Source organism: Trachypithecus francoisi, unplaced genomic scaffold, assembly GCF_009764315.1.
Source record: "Trachypithecus francoisi isolate TF-2019V2 unplaced genomic scaffold, Tfra_2.0 Lachesis_group4, whole genome shotgun sequence".
NCBI lineage: Eukaryota > Metazoa > Chordata > Mammalia > Primates > Cercopithecidae > Trachypithecus > Trachypithecus francoisi.
The window spans coordinates 125,655,824-125,676,117 of record NW_022681469.1 but is presented as its reverse complement, the minus strand read 5'-3'; positions in this window follow the sequence as shown (position 1 = coordinate 125,676,117).

Sequence of the window (20,294 nt, the reverse complement as noted above, 5' to 3'; positions counted from 1 at the left end):
TTCCTTCCTTCCTTCCTTCCTTCCTTCTCTCTTTCTCTTTCTCTCTCTCTTCTTTCTTTCTTTCTTCTTATTTCTTTTTCTTTTTTTTGAGACAGAGTCTCACCCTGTCGCCTAGGCTGGAGTACAGTGGCACGATCTCAGCTCATTGCAACCTTAACCTCCCAGGTTCAAGTGATTCTCCTGCCTCAGCCTCCTGAATAGCTGGGACTACAGGTGTGTGCCACCACTCCTGGCTAATTTTTTGTATTTTGAGTACAGACGGAGTTTCACCATGTTAGCTAGGATGGTCTCAATCTCCTGACCTTGTGATCCGCCCGTCTTGGCCTCCCAAAGTGCTAGGATTACAGGCTTGAGCCACAGCACCTGGTCACTTCACTTTCTTTATATGGAAAATGGGATAACGTTATCTTTGTCCAGTCTTTGCTGAAAGGTTTTCATTGGATAAGACCCATACGTGATTCAGGACAAAGCCCGGTGCACGTTAAGAGCCCAGTCATTGGGAAGAGCGCCGTCATTGCTGTGTTAGATACTGTCTTGGGAGGGTTTGATTCCCCAGGCTTGGGGGAGACAAAGTACTGCCTGGGACGTGTCATGAAGTAAGCACAGAAGTAATCCAGAAGAACAATTGTGGGGAGGGTGTTTCAGGTTCAGGGGGATAATGAAGCCTGGGCAAAGTCAGCGATGGAAGGGGCCAGTGTGTTTCAGTGTGTTTACAGACTACACAGACCCACGTGCTGGGCACATGTGCGGAAGTGACAAGAGGCGGGAGGGAGAAAGTCTCAACTCATACAGGGCTTTGTAAGTCCTGCCCAAGAGTTGGATTTTATCGTTTTAGGGAGCAAGGAAGGGTCCCTGCCAGGTGTTTGTTTTTGTTTGTTTTTTTGAGACAGGGTCTCGCTCTGTCACCCAGACTGGAGTGCAGTGGTGCAGTCACGGCTCACTGCATCCTCAACCTTCCCAGCTCAAGTGATCCTCTGGCCTCAGCCTCCTGAGTAGCTGGGACCACAGGGATTACCATCATGCCTGGTTAATTTTTGTATTTTGTGTTGAGACAGGGCTGGACTATGTTGCCCAGGCTGGTCTTGGACTCTTGGGTTCAAGCAGTCCTCCCACCTCAGCCTCCCAAAGTGCTGGGATGACAGGTGTGAGCCTCTGCACCTGTTCCCTGCAGGATTTTAAACACTGCACGCAGGTCCATCTCTTAGTGACATTTCCCTGGGAGCTTGGTTTCACTACCCGTCCGAGGAGTGAATAAAAAGTAAGAAATAAGACAGAGAAAGAACAATGTCTTCTTTCAATGCCGCACTGGAGCGTTGTTTAATAAGGTCCCCTGGATTATTTAAATATAGAGGAGTGTACCTTTGTTTAATTCACTATTGATTACAAGCCTAGCCATTGTGGAGTTACATGTTAGCTTGATGGATGTTTTCCTGCTGGAAATGCAATTGATTTCTGTCTGATAGAAGTGATACTTCCAAATGTTATGATCTTCTTGCCCTGTAAGGACACTAACTAGTTTTGTATCCAACCTAACAACTTTGTTTTAACAAAAACCTGTAAATACTCAGTTCCTCAAATGCTTTTTGAATCAACTTTACTTACTAACTTTTTTTTTAGATGGAGTCTCGCTTTGTTGCCCAGGCTGGAGGGCAGTGGTGTGATCTCAGCACACTGCAAACCCCGCCTTCTGGGTTCAAGCGATTCTCCTAGCCTCCCGAGTAGCTGGGATTACAGGTGTGTGCCACCATCCTGGCTAATTTTTTGTATTTTTAGTAGAGATGGGGTTTCACCACGTTGGCCAGGCTGGTCTCGAACTCCTGACCTCAGGTGATTCACCTGCTTTGGTCGCCCAAAGTGCTGGGATTACAGGTGTGAGCCACCGCGCCCAGCCCTCAAATGTTTTTTGAACCAGCTTTACTTATTCACTTTTGAAACTGCTTTACCCAACTCTCTTAATTATTTAATTACTAAGTTAAATAAATCTTTGGCATGTGTTCATTTTATGTTTACATGAGAACCATGCTATTAACTTTCTGAAAATTATACTTCGATGGTGATATCAGCCAAAAATCTCTGTTGAAGAGCGAGTTATGGAACTGGAAAGACTGGAGTGATTTTTTCATTTTAGTCTCAGGCCTGGGAAGCAAAGCTGGGAGGGGATGAGGGGAACCTGAGATGGAAGATTGTCATGAGGATTAAAGGGAGTATCACAGCTCAGATGGGCGCCCTGAGACCTCGGCAGCTTGGGTTGAGGGTGAAGCGTAGCAAGAATAGGCTGGGCCAGGCACGGTGGCTCATGTTTATAACCCCAGCACTTTGGGAGGCTGAAGTGGGTGGATTACTTGAATCCAGGAGTTCGAGACCAGCCTGGGCAACATAGTGAGACCCCTGTATCTTTAAAAAAAAACAAAAGAACAGGTTGCACAGCCTCAAAAACAGGGGAACTGACCCAGCTAAGCACAGGCACATGGAGTTTGGTTGGGGCCAGCGTGGACACTGGCCCAGTAGATGGTGCAGGAAGGAGGGCTTCTCTGCAGCATGTCATTTCAAGGTTAGACTAGTGGCAGAAGCACATCTGCCTCTCGCCCTTTGCCCTATATTTCTGGATGTAAATCTGTTGAAGGAAGAACTTAAGCCAACTCCTGGCCAATATCCAAGGGATAAAGTGAGCAGGCTCTGTCCCTCGTGGGAGGGATAGCAAGGTGTTTGGGCTGAGTGACACACCTTTCTTTTTTCTTTTTTGATGGAGTCTCTCCCTCTGTTGCTCGGGCTGGAGTGTAGTGGTGCAATCTAGGCTCACTGCAACCTCTGCCTCCCGGATTCAAGCAATTCTCCTGCCTCAGGCTCTCGGGTAGCTGAGACTACAGGCATCCACCACCACGCTCGACTAATTTTGTATTTGTAGTAGAGACAGGGGTTCGCCATGTTGGTCAGGCTGGTCTCGAACTCCTGACCTCAGGAGATCCTCCCACCTTGGCCTCTCAAAGTGCTGGGATTACAGGTGTGAGTCACTGTGCCAGGCCTCGAGATATACCTTTCACTGTCGAACTGGAAACACAGCAAAAGCTCCACCTTTCAGATCTGGCCAATGAGTGGGGGCAGGTGAGAATGAGAAGTGTTGGGACGTGTTGGGAATGTGTTGGGGTCATGGGGCTCGATCCCAGGCATGGCAGATATTGTGCCGGGGGCGACTAAGGTGTGTGTCTACATTGTCTCCTTTGACCATGATTTCATCCACTTGCTCAACAAGGATATATTGCCTTGCAAATGCCAGGCTCAAGAATGGAGATGTTGTGGATGGGAAGGTTTTGGTGACTATGGCTGAGAAACTGGCACTCTACCTTTTGAATATCCATGTTCCTGCCTTCACTGTGGTGGATTTGGAAGCAGAGGAGCAGCACTCTGTTTACCAGGCCTTCATAGGACCTCACTGGCTGGGCACAGTGCCTCACATCTATAATCCCAGCACTTTGGGAGGCCTAGGTAGGAGGATTTCTTGAGACTAGGGGTTTGAGACCAGCCTGGGCAACATAGCAAGATCCCATCTCTACAAAACAAAAAAATATTAGCCAGTGTCATGATGATTGCCTATAGTTCCAGATACTTGGGAGACTAAGGCAGGAGGATTGCTTGACCCACGAGTTCAAGGCTGCACTGAGCCAAGATCACGCCACTACACCCCAACCTGGGCCACAGAGCAAGACTCTGCCTCAAAAAAAAAAAAAAAAAAAAAGTAGGACCCCATTGTGACGTCCCACGTGGTGGACGACTGTCTTGCTTGTTAACACTTAGCTCCTCTGATCACCTAACCTATGTCGGGAGAATTTCCCATTTGATGGGCCAGCTCCTCCCCAAAATAAAGCTCAGGAAGAAGCTCTCCCCATCACCCTTCCAGCTGAAGGCAGGCATGTGATCGGGGCTCTGCCCAGTCCCATGGACCTGCGTATATTTCAGTTTGGAAGCAAGTGACCCGCAGAGGCAAGAACCCCGTGGACAGCACTTCGATGAGGGTGGTGCAGAGACAACCTGCCTCCAGCACCAGCACAGAGCAGCCTGTGCCCAGAGACAGAGAGAGTGTGTTCCCCCAGGGGAGGTGCATGGCTGAGGACCCACTGACGCTGTGTAGCCTCTCTTTAGCACCTGGTTCAGGCCATTCACCAGGCAGTACCAATGGGTTTCAGGCCCTTCACGTGTCTTCTCCCCAAAGGAGATCCTAGTGAAATACACCTGTCTCAAACTAGGGGTATCCTTCAGCATCTAGAAATGCCTCATGAAAAGGAATTCTGGGGGCCAGTTAGGAAACCCTATAAGCTCCAACTTGCCTGTTCCTTTAATAGAAATGCTGGATGATTGATTATGTTGAGACCAGCCTGGGCAAGATAGCAAGACCCCATCTCTGCAAATAATAAAAATATTAGCCAGTGTGGTGGTGCTTGCCTGTAATTCTAGCTACTTGGGAGGCTGAGGCGGGAGGATTGCTTGACCCAGAAGTTCAAGGCTGCAGTGAGCCAAGATCACGCCACTACACTCCAGCCTGGGCCACAGAGCAAGACTCTGCCTCAAAAAAAATTAATTAATTAATTAAAAAAAATAAAACAAAACAAAACCAAAAAAAAAAAAGGATCTTATTATAATGCCTCACGTGGTGGACAACTGTCTTACTTGTTAACACTTAGCTTCTCTGACCACCTAATCTATGTCGGGAGAATTTCCCCCTTCTGTCGGGGAGAAGACAGTGACTGGCTGTCACTGAAATATACTAATACCTGATATGGGTTTGCGTCCCCTGCTCACGTGTTCTGCCAACAACGCTATTTGTGGACTTAGAGAAAGCTTTGTTGGTCTTTATGGTATCCCACATAACATATGACACATTTTATTATTTTATTTTATTGTTTAATTTTAATTTTATATTTTACCAAGGAACTCATTTTACTGCAAAGAAAGTAAGGACATAGAAAAGACAAATTGTCTCTTCAACTGCCTGGCTTAGGTCTGCATATGCCTGTGACTGATGAAAAACAAGAAATCTATCCCTATTTCACACATATCCAGGGGAGCTATATTTCTGATCTTGGAGTAGTCGAGATAATCACACATTTCCATGATCATTTCACCATGCCATTTTATGCTATTTGTTGGCCAGATGTATATTCCTGGGATACATCCGGGCTTTAAAATTTTTTTTAGAGTCGGGGGTCTTGCTATCTTGCCCAGGCTGGTCTTGAACTCCTGGACTCACGTGATCTTCCTGCCTCAGCATCTTGAGTAGCTGGGATTACAGGTATGAGCCACCACACCTGACTTCATCTGGGCTCTATGCACATTATTGCACATATGTAATTCTTACAATAACCCGTTTTGCAAATGACAAAGCTGAGGGGTCAGAGAGGATAAGTTGACCGAGATGATATAGTTGGTAGGCTTCAGAATTGCCTACCGTGTTCAGGGCATTGTACATGGCTGGTGGGAATGTAAAATGGTTCAGTCACATGTCCAGTGTCTCACACGTGCCTATGTTCTTTTCACTGTGTTATGCCCCCTCCTTTTATGGGAAACTGAAGGGAGTAATTCTATACTGGCTCTGCAGGCTCTATACTGCCCCATCTCCCCTTCTATGTGGACTTTAGAATCAAGACGTGAAGCCACAATTTTGAGGGACAGCTGAAATTTAGGAGGCTGCTTATGCGGCATCCAGTTAGGAAAAGGAGAACTGACTCGAGTCACCTATCCTTGACTGGGTTCAGGCAAGAGTGAGAAAAATGATTTCACAATTTACTATAAAGCTATACTAAAAGAAACAGTGTGGTATTGGCATAGGATGGATAGTTTTATCAATGGGATAGAATTGAGAGTTCAGAAATAAACCGGCTGGGCGCAGTGGCTCACGCCTATAATTAACACTTTGTGAGGCTGACATGGGTGGATCATTTGAGATCAGGAGTTCGAGACCATCCTGGCCAACATGGTGAAACTCTGTCTCTACTACAAATACAAAACAATGAGCTGGGCATGGTGGCGTGTGCCTGTACTCAGGTACTCTGGAGGCTGAGGCATGAAAATTGCTTGAACTCAGGAGGTGGAGGTGCAGTAAGCCGAGATCACACCACTGCACTCCAGCCTGGGTAACAGAGTGAGACCTTGTCTCAAAAATAAAATAATAAAATAAAATAAAATAAACCCATACATCTACGGCCAACTGATTTTTGACAAGGGTTCCAAGACCATGAAATAGGGAAAGGACAGTCTTTTTAACAAATGGTGCTGGGACAACTGAATATTCACATGGAAAAGAATGAAGTTGTATACCTACCCCGTATTACGTTAAACAAACAAACAAACAAACAGAAAAACTCCAAATGGATTTAAGACCTAAGCATAAGAGCTAAACCTCATTAAACCCTTAGAAGAAAACACAGGGGTGAATACTAATGACCAGGGTTTCATGAACCAGTGGGTCCTTAGATATGACACCAAAAGCACATGTAACACAAGAAAAATAGAAACATTCAACTTTATCAAAGTTAAAAACTTTTGGGCGTTGAAGGTCATTGTCAAGGAAGTGAAAAGGTAACCACAAAATGGGAAAAAAATTGCAAATCATACATCTGATAAGAGTGTAGTATACAGAATATATTTAAAAAAAGCTCTTACAGCTCAACAACAAAAAGACAACTGAATTTAAAAATGGGCAAAGGACTTGAACTGGCATTTCCCCAAAGAAGACATAACAATTGTCAACAAGCACATGAACAGATGCTCAATGTCATTAGTCACTAACGAAATGCAAATGAAAACCCCAATGAGATATGACTTCATAGCCACTATGATGGCTCTTAACAAAAATTTTAAGTGTTGGCAAGAATGTAGAGAAATTGGAACCCATTGTACATTGCTGGTGGAAGTGGAAAATGGTTCAACCACTGTGGAAAACAGTTTGGTTGTGCTTCAAAAAGTTGAACACAGGCCAGGCAGGGTGGTTCATGCCTGTAATCCCAGCACTTTGGGAGGCTGAGGCTGGTGGATCACTTGAGCTCAGGATAGTTTGAGACTAGCACAGGCAACATAGCAAAACTCCAACTCTACAAAAAATACAAAAGTTAACCGGGAGTGTTGGCACATGCCTGTAGTCCCGCCTACTCAGGAGGCTGATGTGAGAGGATTGCTTGAGCCCAGGAGGTGGAGGATGCAGTGAGCTGAGATCACACCACCGCACTCCAGCCTGTGTGACAGAGTGAGACCCCATCTCAAAAAAAAAAAAAAAAAAGTTGAACATAGAATTACCATATGATCTAGCAATTCCCCTCTTAGGAATACATCCCAGAGAACTGAAAACAAGTACTCAAATAAACACATGTACAGAAACATTCGTAGCAGTACTATTCACAATGGCTAAAAGGTAGACATAACCCAAATGTCCATCAATGGAAGAATGGATAAACAAATTGTGATATTTACATGCAATGGACTACTATGGGATCGTAAAAAGGAATGAAGTACTGATACATGCAACAACATGGATGGACCTTGAAAACATGCTAGGTGAAAGAAACATACTATATGATTCAATTTACAAAAAATATCCAGAATATAGGCAAATCCATAGAGATATCCAGAATATAGATAAATCCATAGAGATATAACACAAATTGGTGGTTGCTGGAGCTAGGGGTAGAGGGGAACGGGAAGTAACTGCCTTATGGGTCGAGGGTTTTGTTTTGTGGCGATGCAATGTTTTGCAACCAGGTAGAGATGGATGTACTAAATGCACTGAGTTGTTCACTTTAAGACGGTCAATTTCATCATGTGAATTTTAGCTTCACAGAAATATATTTTTAAAAAAGATCCAAGCAAGACAATAGTTGTATAGTAGAGGACTCTACTTAGGGTGTGTTGCTGGGGCGGGAGTTGGGTCAGGCGTATGGACGACCAGCTCTGATTGAAGTAGCAAGTCATAGTTAACCAGAGCATTCCAGAGGGCTAGAGTGAGGGAGGTGGACCCCCACCAGCCTGGGTGGGGCTCTGCCATAGACCTAGAGACTGCCACCAGCCAGCTGCCTCCACACGGCTTCCTGGGAGTTAATCCAATCTTGGAGGTTTTACAAGGCTCTCTCGGGCTCCTCCTCCACCTGGCTGGCTGGACCGGGAGTCCTGGCCGAGCTCCAGGGAGCTCGCAATACTCTTCTTCCTCGTATAGCCTGAGTGACAGCCTAGCTGGGGTCTGGCAGGCCTTCAGTGGGCTCCAAGGACCGGCCAGGGCTGCTCTGGCGTGGGACCCCGTGCCGTGTGGACACTGCAAACCGCATTCTCAGCCCCACCAGCAGGATTGGGGACCTCTTTGGCAGCTCCAGGGAAAGGGCTTGGAAATACCCAGGAACGCAGGTAAACGAGAGGGCCTGAGAGCTTTGGGGACTCATATTGGTCATAGGCTGTCTCAGACACATCTGAGGTATGCGTGACCCAGCGCTGGTGTCCTTGTATCTTAGACATGCAGCAGGGCCTGCCACTGTTCTCTGGGGGTAATGGAGGGTGTTAGTCCAGGAACAGGCTTCTGATTAACTTCTCTTTGATCCTCAGAGCTCAACACTGACATCACCTCCTCCAGGAAGCCCTCCTATGCCCTAAGTGCCCTTCCTCTGCCCTCAAAACATCATTCACTTCCTACATGTCATTTCCTTCCTTCCTTCCTTCCTTCCTTCCTTCCTTCCTTCCTTCCTTCTCTCTTTTTTTCCTTCCCGAGTCTCACTCTGTTGCCCAGGCTGGAGTGCAGTGGCAGGAACTTAGCTCACTGCAACCTCCGCCTCCTGGACTCAAGCAATTCTCCTGCCTCAGCCTCCTGAGTAGCTGGGATTACAGGTGCCCACCACCATGCTGGCTACTTTTTGTGTTTTTAGTAGAGACGGGGTTTCGCCATGTTGGCCAGGCTGTTTTGAACTCCTGAACTTAGGTGATTAGCCCTCCTCAGCCTCCCAAAGTGCTGGGATTATAGGTGTGAGCCGCTGCGCCTGGTGACCCTACAAAGCATTTTCAACTCCTCTGTGTTGTAAATACCTGATGATCTCTTGGTTCCCCTGTCACACTAGACTGCAGCTTGGGGTCTTTCTCTAGGGGTCTACTTACTGCCACAGTTGTCTTGGGTGCCTGCTAGTGACCTGGGAAGGGAGGACCAGTTCCTTCTCTTTGCTAGGTAATTTTCTATTCACACCTGTGTGAACACACACACACACCGCACGTGCGCACACACACACACACCCCATACACATCTCCAGGAAGTTCTGTTGGGTCTATTCTCCTGTTTAGGTCCCTGTTGTAGAATCTAAACTATACAGAGCTGGAATGGGCAATGGAGGTGGAATGGGTAATGGAGGTGGAATGGGCAATGGAGCTGGAATGGGCAATGGAGCTGGAATGGGTAATGGAGCTGGAATGGGTAATGGAGGTGGAATGGGCAATGGAGCTGGAATGGGCAATGGAGCTGGAATGGGTAATGGAGGTGGAATGGGCAATGGAGCTGGAATGGGCAATGGAGCTGGAATGGGTAATGGAGCTGGAATGGGTAATGGAGCTGGAATGGGCAATGGAGGTGGAATGGGCAATGGAGGTGGAATGGGCAATGGAGGTGGAATGGGCAATGGAGCTGGAATGGGCAATGGAGCTGGAATGGGTAATGGAGGTGGAATGGGCAATGGAGCTGGAATGGGCAATGGAGCTGGAATGGGTAATGGAGCTGGAATGGGTAATGGAGCTGGAATGGGCAATGGAGGTGGAATGGGTAATGGAGGTGGAATGGGCAATGGAGCTGGAATGGGCAATGGAGGTGGAATGGGTAATGGAGGTGGAATGGGCAATGGAGGTGGAATGGGCAATGGAGGTGGAATGGGCAATGGAGCTGGAATGGGCAATGGAGCTGGAATGGGTAATGGAGGTGGAATGGGCAATGGAGCTGGAATGGGCAATGGAGCTGGAATGGGTAATGGAGCTGGAATGGGTAATGGAGCTGGAATGGGCAATGGAGGTGGAATGGGTAATGGAGGTGGAATGGGCAATGGAGCTGGAATGGGTAATGGAGGTGGAATGGGCAATGGAGGTGGAATGGGTAATGGAGCTGGAATGGGCAATGGAGCTGGAATGGGTAATGGAGCTGGAGTGGGCAATGGAGGTGGAATGGGCAATGGAGGTGGAGTGGGTAATGGAGGTGGAATGGGTAATGGAGCTGGAATGGGTAATGGAGGTGGACTGGGTAATGGAGCTGGAATGGGTAATGGAGCTGGAATGGGTAATGGAGCTGGAATGGGCAATGGAGCTGGAATGGGCAATGGAGGTGGAATGGGTAATGGAGGTGGAATGGGCAATGGAGCTGGAATGGGTAATGGAGCTGGAATGGGTAATGGAGCTGGAATGGGTAATGGAACTGGAATGGGCAATGGAGCTGGAATGGGTAATGGAGCTGGAATGGGCAATGGAGCTGGAATGGGCAATGGAGGTGGAATGGGTAATGGAGGTGGAATGGGCAATGGAGCTGGAATGGGTAATGGAAGTGGAATGGGCAATGGAGGTGGAATGGGTAATGGAGCTAGAGTGGGTAATGGAGGTGGAATGGGCAATGGAGGTGGAATGGGCAATGGAGGTGGAGTGGGTAATGGAGGTGGAATGGGTAATGGAGCTGGAATGGGTAATGGAGGTGGAGTGGGTAATGGAGCTGGAATGGGTAATGGAACTGGAATGGGTAATGGAAGTGGAATGGGCAATGGAGCTGGAATGGGCAATGGAGGTGGAACATTGTGACCTCCACCTAAACAGCTCAAACCCTTGCATCCTTCCAAGCATGGGCCTCTCTCTGCAGAGCTTTAGGGTATCCACTAGCAGAAGCATATTTTCTCTTGGCTGGCCAGATCTTCCCCTTGGATCCTGTTTCTCATCTTTGTTCTACTCTGGTTTGCTTTTCTCCTTTCCCAGGTCCAAGATTATCTTGTGGTGGGGGTATCCCACACCCTCTTCCGCATCGGTGTCCCCATTCATTTTACTGTCACACAGAGTCAGGGGAGACCTGGAGCCTGGAAGACGGAGGAGAGAAGGGTGGGGATTCCACACTCTGGGTGGCAGCTTGATTTTCCTTTCTGTTTCTCTTTATCATTCCAAACTATTTTAAACAACAAACCAGGCATTTTATACTGCAATTGCTAATCTCCTACCCACAGGCCTCAATGATCCATGTGTACGATTCATGTCTTCCTGCTAGCATAATGTTGGGACTTTATTATGATGGAAGAGTGTCTTGTCTCTTTCTCGAGTTTGGCTGTGACATTATAAAACTCTTTTCTATTGGTCTGGCCTTGGAGAGCTCCGTGGTCAATTTCCACTGCCCATTTCTCCTGGCTGCAGCAATCAGGAGTGGGTTTGAGTGGAAAGATGTTAGCCCTGATACAAACACACACAAGTCACGTCTTAAAGCCCTAGTTTGGTGTTGAGGATATCCAGGATATTGGCAGATGCAGGTCACTGCTAGAGCCTACTATAGGGGCAAGGAAGACAGAGCACAGAAACTCAAAAGCGCATGACCTAGCATGCATTTGGGAGCAGACAGAGCACTGGAAATTTACAATCTGAAGTGATAAATATGTATGGGAGGTGCATGATGCTTTGAGATCACAGGGAGCTAACCTTGGGCATGAAGGAAGACTTCTTGGATGAGGTGATGTCTGCCCAGAGCCATGAAGAGCAAGTAGTTATCTAGGAGTGTGTCTACCTCTGCCCTGACCTCTGAATTCTTTCCTCTTTCTCAAGTTCTGGAGAGACCAGAGATGCCTCTCTCTGGTCCTGTGCTGAGATATCGTCCTCTGCTGTGTCCAGGACATTTGGACTTGGTGACCTGGACTCTGAAGTTTGAGCTGGACTGAGCATACCAGAGGGTGTTCCTCTGGGACCCCGAGGCTGGGTCTGGGTACAGTTGGAGACATCAAGAGGAAATGGATGTTCTTGGAGTGCCAAGAGGGTCGACATAGGTGGCACTGCCTCTGATTTCTCTCTGGGAGATTCTTAGGTTGGGTCGGGTCCCATTCCGGGACAAAGGGCACTGGTGGTTTCTGGTTTTGACACCTTTGCTATGGATGGCATCTGTCCCCAAGACTAAAACTGAAGGATCCAAGTGATACCCATTAGCCAACTTATCAGTGCTGGTTCCTCCTATGGTTGGGAATATTGCTCTAACCTTACTAACTTCCCAAAGCTGGAGCTGCTCCAGTCACTGTTACTTGGGGCAGCTGTTAATTTTAGAGTCTGCAATGGGCTTTGCTCTTCCAGGTTCAATGAATGATCTCAGGTGGGTTTAGCAACTCTAAGAAAGGGTTAACTGTAGGGCTTGGTGAGACCTTGACCACACGGAACAGGGAGAAGAGGAATGTGTGGGATTGGCATGAAGGGAGGAGCTAGCAGCGGGTTCCCTTGGGATGCAGGTAGCTAATATGGACATTTGGGCACCATTGGAATATGAATTTTTATTATCCAGAGGCATCGAAGAAAAGATTAACACAGGTTTTGAAGTCAGGTCAGTATCGATACTCAGAGACAGTGCGGTCTAGTTCCACATGAAGGGAGAAACCCTTTTCTTTTTAAGAGGCAGGGTTTTGCTTTGTTACCCAGGCTGGAGTGCAGTGGCACCGCCATAGCTCACTGCAGCCTTGAACTCCTGTGCTGAAGCAATCCTCCTGCCTCAGCCTCTTGAGTAGCTGGGGCTACAGGTGCATGCCACCATACTCAGTTAATTAAAATGTCTCTCTCTTTCTCTCTTTCTTTCTCTCTCTCTTCTTTCTTTCCTTCCTTCCTTCCTTCTTCCTTCCTTCCTTCCTTCTTCCTTCCTTCCTTCCTTCCTTCCTTCCTTTTTCTTTCTTTCCTTCTTTCTCTCTCTCTTTCTCTGCCTCTTTCTTTCTTTCTCTCTTTTTCTCTTTTCTTTCTCTCTCTCTTTTCCCTCCCTCCCTCTCCTTCCCTCCCTCCTTCCTTCTTCTTTCTTTCTTTCCTTCTTTCTCTCTCTCTCTCTTTCTCTGCCTCTTTCTTTCTCTCTTTCTCTCTTTTCTTTCTCGCTCTCTTTTCCCTCCCTCCCTCTCTCCTTCCCTCCTTCCCTCCTTCCTTCCTTCATTCATTCCTTCCTTCCTTCCTTTCTTCCTTCCTTCCCTCCTTCCTTCCTTCCTTCTCTCACTTTGTTGTTCAGGCTGATCTTGAACTCCTGGCTTCCAGTAATCCTCCTGCTTCTAAGAAACCCATTCCTTTAAATAGCCGGGTCAGGCCAGGAAAGGTGGCTCATGCTTGTAATCTCCACACCTTGGGAAGCTGAGGTGGGAGGATTGCTTGAGACCAGGAGTTTGAGACCAGACTGGGCAACAGAGCAAGACCCTATCTATAAAAAAAAGATTAAAAAATTTGCCAGCAGTGGTGGTGCTTGCCTGTGGTCTCAGCCACATGGGAAGTTAAGGTGGAAGGGTTCCTTGAGCTCAGGAGTTTGAAGTTGCAGTGGGCTGTGATTGCACTGCTGCACTCCAATCTGGGAGACACAGTGAGACACTGACTCAAAAAAATAAAATAAAATAAAGTAGGCAGATCTCCACATTGCAAAACTCCAATGTTGGGGGGAGTACCACTGTGTTATGTGGATGGTGCTTCCTGAACTCCCAGAAAAATGCAGATATTCAAAATGCAAACCAGGCAGGGTGCAGTGGCTGATACTTATAATCCCAACACTTTGGGAGGCCGAGGTGGGCGGATCACTTGAGGTCAGGAGTTTGAGACCAGCCTGGTGAAACCCCATCTCTACTAAAAGTACCTGGTGAAACCTCACTAAAAATACAAACGTACTGAAAATACAAAAATTAGCTGGGCATGGTGGCAGGCACCTGTAATCCCAGCTACTGGGGAGGATGAGGCAGGAGAATCACTTGAACCCTGGAGGTGGAGGTTGCAGTGAGCCAAGATCGTGCCACTGCACCCTAGCCTCGGCGACAGAGCAAGACCCTGTCTCAGTAAATAAATAAATAAATATGCAAACAATTCTGGCTCTGTGAGCCTCAGTTTCCACACCTGAAAAACGGAGATTATAGTACCTAACCCCACAGCATGGAGGTGAGAATTAAATGCACCTCACCTAGTGCATGTACCAGGTGCTGAATAGTACACGTGATTGTTGCTAGAGTAATGTTCATTGATGGAAGACATGGCACTTGAGCAGAACTACGTGGATGGTAGAATCTGGGCAGTCGAGAGAGGAGAAGAAGACTTTCTGGTGGAGGCGGTGTGGTCTGGCTAGAGGAAAGGATGTTCCCAGCAAGTTCGGGCAGGCACTAGCACAATCACGGTTGAACCCAGGGTTGTAACCCATGTGTAAATCTCTCCTCTTCCAGAGACACTGTTCTCTAGAATTCTGGGAAAAGGGGAACGCATCTTCTCTTTTTTTTTTTTTTTTTTTTTTTTTGAGACGGAGTCTCGCGCTGTCACCCAGGCTGGAGTGCTGTGGCCGGATCTCAGCTCACTGCAAGCTCCGCCTCCCGGGTTCACGCCATTCTCCTGTCTCAGCCTCCCGAGTAGCTGGGACTACAGGCGCCGCCACCTCGCCCGGCTAGTTTTTGTAGTTTTTAGTAGAGACGGGGTTTCACCGTGTTAGTCAGGATGGTCTCGATCTCCTGACCTCGTGATCCGCCCGTCTCGGCCTCCCAAAGTGCTAGGATTACAGGCTTGAGCCACCGCGCCGGCCTCCTGAACGCATCTTCTCCCACCTGGCAGGTGAACATGCGTGGGGCAAGCTTCTCCCTGCTGTCCAGTCCTACTGTGAGCTGCACTCTTTTTACTGCTGGTCATCGTCCCCCCAGCCCATGTGGACTGCAACCTCCTCGACAATATTGTGGGATTTTCTCCTTACTGCTCGACCTCATCAGTCATTCCCACCAGGCGCCACACACCAGCCTTGACTAAAGATACAGGGATAAGCCGGTTGTGGTGGCTCATGCCTGTGATTCTAGCAGTTTGGAAGGTTGAGGTGGGAAGATTGTGGGAGCCCAGGAGTTTGACACTAGCCTGGGCAACATGGTGAGATGCTGGCTCTACAAAAAAACTTGAGAAATAAGCTGGGCATGGTGGTGCACACCGGTAGTCCCAGCTACTCAGGAGGTTGAAGCAGGAGGTACAGCTTGAGCAGCCGAGGAGTTTGAGGCTCCAGTGAGCTACAATTGCACCATTACACTCCAGCCTGGGTGACAGAGCGAGACTCTGTCTCAAATAAATAAATTAATTAATTAAATTAAATAAAAGGACCACAGTGAAGGTATGATGTAGTGAAACATATATTTGGTCTTTGACCTGTTTCCTGGCATACAACTCCTAAAGTCCTAAGAAACTCCAAAGCGATGCCTTTTTTTTTCTTCTTCTTTCTTTCTTTCTTTTTGAGACAAAGTCTCACTCTGTCATCCAGGCTGGAGTGCAGTGGCGCAATCTTGGCTCAGTGCAACCTCCACCTCCCGGGCTCAAGCAATTCTCCTGCCTCCGCCTCCCTAGTAGCTGGGATTACAGGCATGAGCCACCACGCTGGGCTGATTTTTGTATTTTTAGTAGAGATGGGGCTTTGCTATGTTGGCCAGGCTGGTCTCGAACTCCTGACCTCAAGTGATCTGCCAGCCTCAGCCTCCCAAAGTGCTGGGAATACAGGCGTGAGCCACCGAACCTGGCCTTAAAGCAATGTCTTTTTGTAAACTAATGAGTTGACTGATGTCCTCTAGGTAGCTTCCAAGATCGAGGACGGATTAGAGGGTTGGGACTTTCAACCCCACCCCTCAACCTCCAAAGAGGGGAGAGGGGCTGAAGAGCAAGTTGATCACCAGCAGCCAGTGGTTTAATCGGTTATGGCTACATAATGGAACCTCCATAAAACCCCAAGAGGACAGGGTTAAGAGGGCTTCCGGATAGCTGAACATGGAGAGGTTGCTGAAGGGTGGTGTGTCCAGGGAGGGCATGGAAGCTCCGTCCCCTTCCCCGCAACCTCACCCTACACATCTCTTTGTCTGTATCCTTTGCAATATGCTTCATCATAAACCGGTAACTGTAAGAAAGTATTTCCCTGCACTCTGTGAGCCACTCCAGCAAATTAATCTCATCTGAGGAGGGAACTGCAGACGCCCCAACTTGAAGCCAGTTGGTCAGAAGTTTCGTAGGCCTGGACTTGTGACTGGTGTCTATGAGCTGGGCAGTCTTGGGAACTGAGACCTTAGCCTGCGGCATCTGATACTATCTCCAGGTAGATAGTGTTGGAATTGAACTAGAGGACAGTCAGCTGCCGTAGGCTGCAGGACTGATTGCTGGCTTATTGCTGGGGAACAAACCCCACCCATTTGGTCACGGGAGTCTTCTAAGCTGATTGTTGCCATGGTGTGAGAGCAGAGGAAAAACACAATTGGAGTTAATTTTCCACTCACAAGAGCGGATCACTTTAAAACCATATGCTTGGCTGGGCGCGGTGGCTCACACCTGTAATCCTAGCACTTTGGGAGGCCAAGTGGGTGGATCACCTGAGGTCAAGAGTTCAAGACCAGCCTGGCCAGCATGGCACAACCCCATCTCTACTAAAAATACAAAAGTTATCTGGACATGATGGTGCATGCCTGTAATGCCAGCTACTCGAAGGCTGAGGCAGGAGAATCGCTTGAATCTGGGAGGCGGAGGTTGCAGTGAGCTGAGATCGTGCCACTGCACTCCAGCCTGGGCAACAGAGCGAGACTCCATCTCAAAAAAACCAAAAACACAAAAAAACCCCAAAACTCCATATGCTTCATCTGACAGTCACCAAAGTGCTAGGGAAAAATCACAAAAAGTGTTTAAAGCCTTGCAGAGGTCCACCATGGACTTGCTCTCATTTTTTGTGTGTATTGCTACCCTATTACTCAAGGTCAAGCTTCCTCTGGAGACCACCTTCTTCCACAGCTGTCTAAAAGCCAATATCCACCCCTTTGGAAGGAAAATCTATCCTCTGCCCTCGGGGCTAGTCTTGTCCTGCAAACTCCTTGTCCCTCCCTCAGCAAAACCTTCCCAAAGTCTGAATTTCCTACCCGGATAGCACCAGTGAAAGTTCCTATAGGACAGTCTGGGGTAGGCTGTGGCATTTAAAGTCCAGCAGAACAACCCAGGAAGGAGTTTTGCTCTCCAAGTCCAAGATCTTTGACATCTACCTGAGGAGCTGAATTTGAGTTTTCTCCGTCAGACCATGGACTGGTACTGGTCCATGGCCTGTTAGGAATCAGGACACATAGCAGGAGGTGAGCAGCGAGTGAGTGAGCAAAGCTTCATCTGTATTTACAGCTACTCCCCATCACTCACATTCCCGCCTGAGCTCCACCTCCTGTCAGATCAGCAGCGGCATTAGATTCTCATAGGAGCGGGAACCCTACTGTGAACTGTGCATGCGAGGGATCTAGGTTGCCCGCTCCTTATGAGAATCTAATTCCTGATGATCTGTCACTGTCTCACAGGATCCCCAGATAGGACCATCTAGCTGCAGGAAAACAAGCTCAGGGTTCCCATGATTCAACATTGTGGTGAGTTATATAATTATTTCATTGTATATTACAATGTAATAATAATAGAAACAAAGCATACAATCAATGGAATGTGCTGAATCATCCTGAAACCTCCCTCCACCCCATCCAAAAACTGTCTTCCATGAAACCGGTCCCTGGTGCCAAAAAGGTTGGGGACTGCTGACGTAGAAGGTGACTACCTAATCTTGTGGGGGCCAATGTACTTCAGTATGAATGTGTGTTTATAGACACACACACATCTCAGGATCCATACTGTATCTCAGATACAGTGTATTCTAAATTCCACATTAATGAAGGAAGCTATTTCTTCAAATATTCAGAGCTGCCATGTTGCACAGCTTCAGGGAGCACCACTATGAATGTTGCAGAAAAACTTTATTATTTTTAAATTTTTAATTTTTATTTATTAATTTTTTTTTGAGACAGAGTTTCACTCTTGTCACCCGGGCTGGAGTGCAATGGCACCATCTTGGCTCACTGTAACCTCTGCCTCCTGGGTCCAAGTGATTCTCCTGCCTCAGCCTCCCGAGTAGCCAGGAGTACAGGTGCCCACCACCATGCCTGGCTAATTTTTGTATTTTTAGTAGAGACGGGGGTTCACCATGTTGGCCAGCTGGTCTCGAACTCCCGACCTCAGGTGATCCACTCACCTCAGCCTCCCAAAGTGCTGGGATTACAGGCATGAGCCACCGTGCCCAGCAAAACTTTATTATTTTTTAAAGACAAGGTCTTGCTCTGTCACTCAGGCTGGAGTGCAGTGACGTGATCATTGTTTACTCTGCTACAGAAAAACTTTGGTAAGAAATATGACCTAATATGCAAAATAAGAATGGTCTTTTTATTATTTTGCAAATAATATTAGTCCTGCTTTGCCCTGGCTTTTAGCTGTGTCCCTACGTCTAATGTCATAAAGTACCCAATAAAGAGTACCTATTCATGGCTACACAAAGAGCCTTAGAGCTCTGACGTTGCTGTCTTTCTGTACTTTGGGTCTCATCACATTTTCAGTGTCCTGGTAACTCTCTGTTGTGTTATAGTCCTTGTTAACTTACATGCAACTTACATATAATTATGCGTGCTGATCATAGGAAATTAGAAAACAGATGGGTGGAAGCAGATCGTATAAGGATTTACTCTTTCTGCACAAACTACTCTGGGCTAGTGGAGGTTTGAGGGACAATTTGCTGCAACTAACAGCTAGGCAGGGTCTTGGTAAGAGATGAGACCTGTCTCATTCCCAGTCAATTGAGATTCAGCAATCCCAGGTCCATTTATGTATTTGAGGCAGAGTTTCGCTCTTGTTGCCCAGGCTAGAGTGCAATGGCGTGATCTCGGCTCACTACAACATTCACCTCCCGGGTTCAAGTGATTCTCCTGCCTCAGCCTCCCGAGTATCTGGGATTACAGGCATGCGCCACCATGCCCGGCTACTTTCGTATTTTTCCTAGAGATGGGGTTTCTCCAGGTTGGTCAGGCTGGTCTCAAACTCCCAACCTCAGGTGATCCGCCCACCTTGGCCTCCCAAAGTGTTGGGATTACAGGCGTGAGCCACCGCGCCCAGCCCCTTTCATTTTTTTTGTCCTTTAGTTCTCTTTAACATTATAGTGACCTCCCTCACTCCCCTTTGAGCTGGATTCTTGGAGATCACTGAGTGGTTGGAAGAAATTGTAGTTGGCTCTGAATGGTCTTTAGTTTCTAAAAATGTGCGACTTCTCAAGCCTGAAAAGGCAAACAAGGGGACTGATCTCAGCCTCCAAGGAGATGCTGAGCACACAGCTAGCTCTTCAGGCAGGGTGCACCAGCCTAGACTCTGCGGGAGAGGCTCGGAGCTCAGAGAGTCACCAGAATGGCGGTGATGATCACGGTTGTGTAAAGGAATAGGCAGCAGGGAGTAAAATGAAGCTTTTGCTGGGCTCTTATTGGCAATTGATCGAAATAAATGTTAACAATAGTGATCCCTGGATGGTGGCGTTTGAAAAGATTGCCCGTCGTGTTTTCTAATTTTCTATGATGAGCATGCATAGTTGTATGTAAGTTGCATGTAAGTTAACAAGGACTATGACCGGGGGAAAATAAATACAGTCTCAACTCAGAGTGGATTACGACAAGTGGCTGAGTTGGTGTGAACTACAGAAGGGGCATTGTAGATTGGGGATTGGGGCAGGAGTGAGTGCAGCCCCCACCCCTGGTCTCTGCTTAAGCCTCCCTGCAGGATCCCATCCCTTGACCAGAAGGAGCCTGGTTGCAGGGACGGCTGGTGGTTGTTCACACCCTGACTTTGCTCAACACTCAAATTTTTCCAAACCTTCCAGCTTGATCACAGCTCTCTCTTCACAGTGGGCTTTTCTGTGTATGAAGCTGGGGTACCTGGGATGTCTAGGCTGTGGACCTGGCCTCAATTCACCTCATAAAAGACTCAGCTTGTGTTTGCACCCACAGGCTTGTCTGACTGATTTGTTTTCTCAGAAGTCAGTGACACTATTGTTGGGTTTGGCATCTCCTTGGGCTTTGAGATAAGAGAGGAAGTGGGGCCTTCAAGTATTGGTCAATGGCCTTGCCAAGTGACAGTGGCCTGATTTAGGGAAATGACGTTGCTGCTTACAACATGTGTCTCCAGAGGACCCTGGCTCTGCTCAGAGAGGCTGAGATGGTGCAGCCAGCTGTGCTAGGGCCCAAGGTCAAGTGGCTAGAGCAAGGCCATCCATCAAGCTGCTTGTGAGCCGCTCA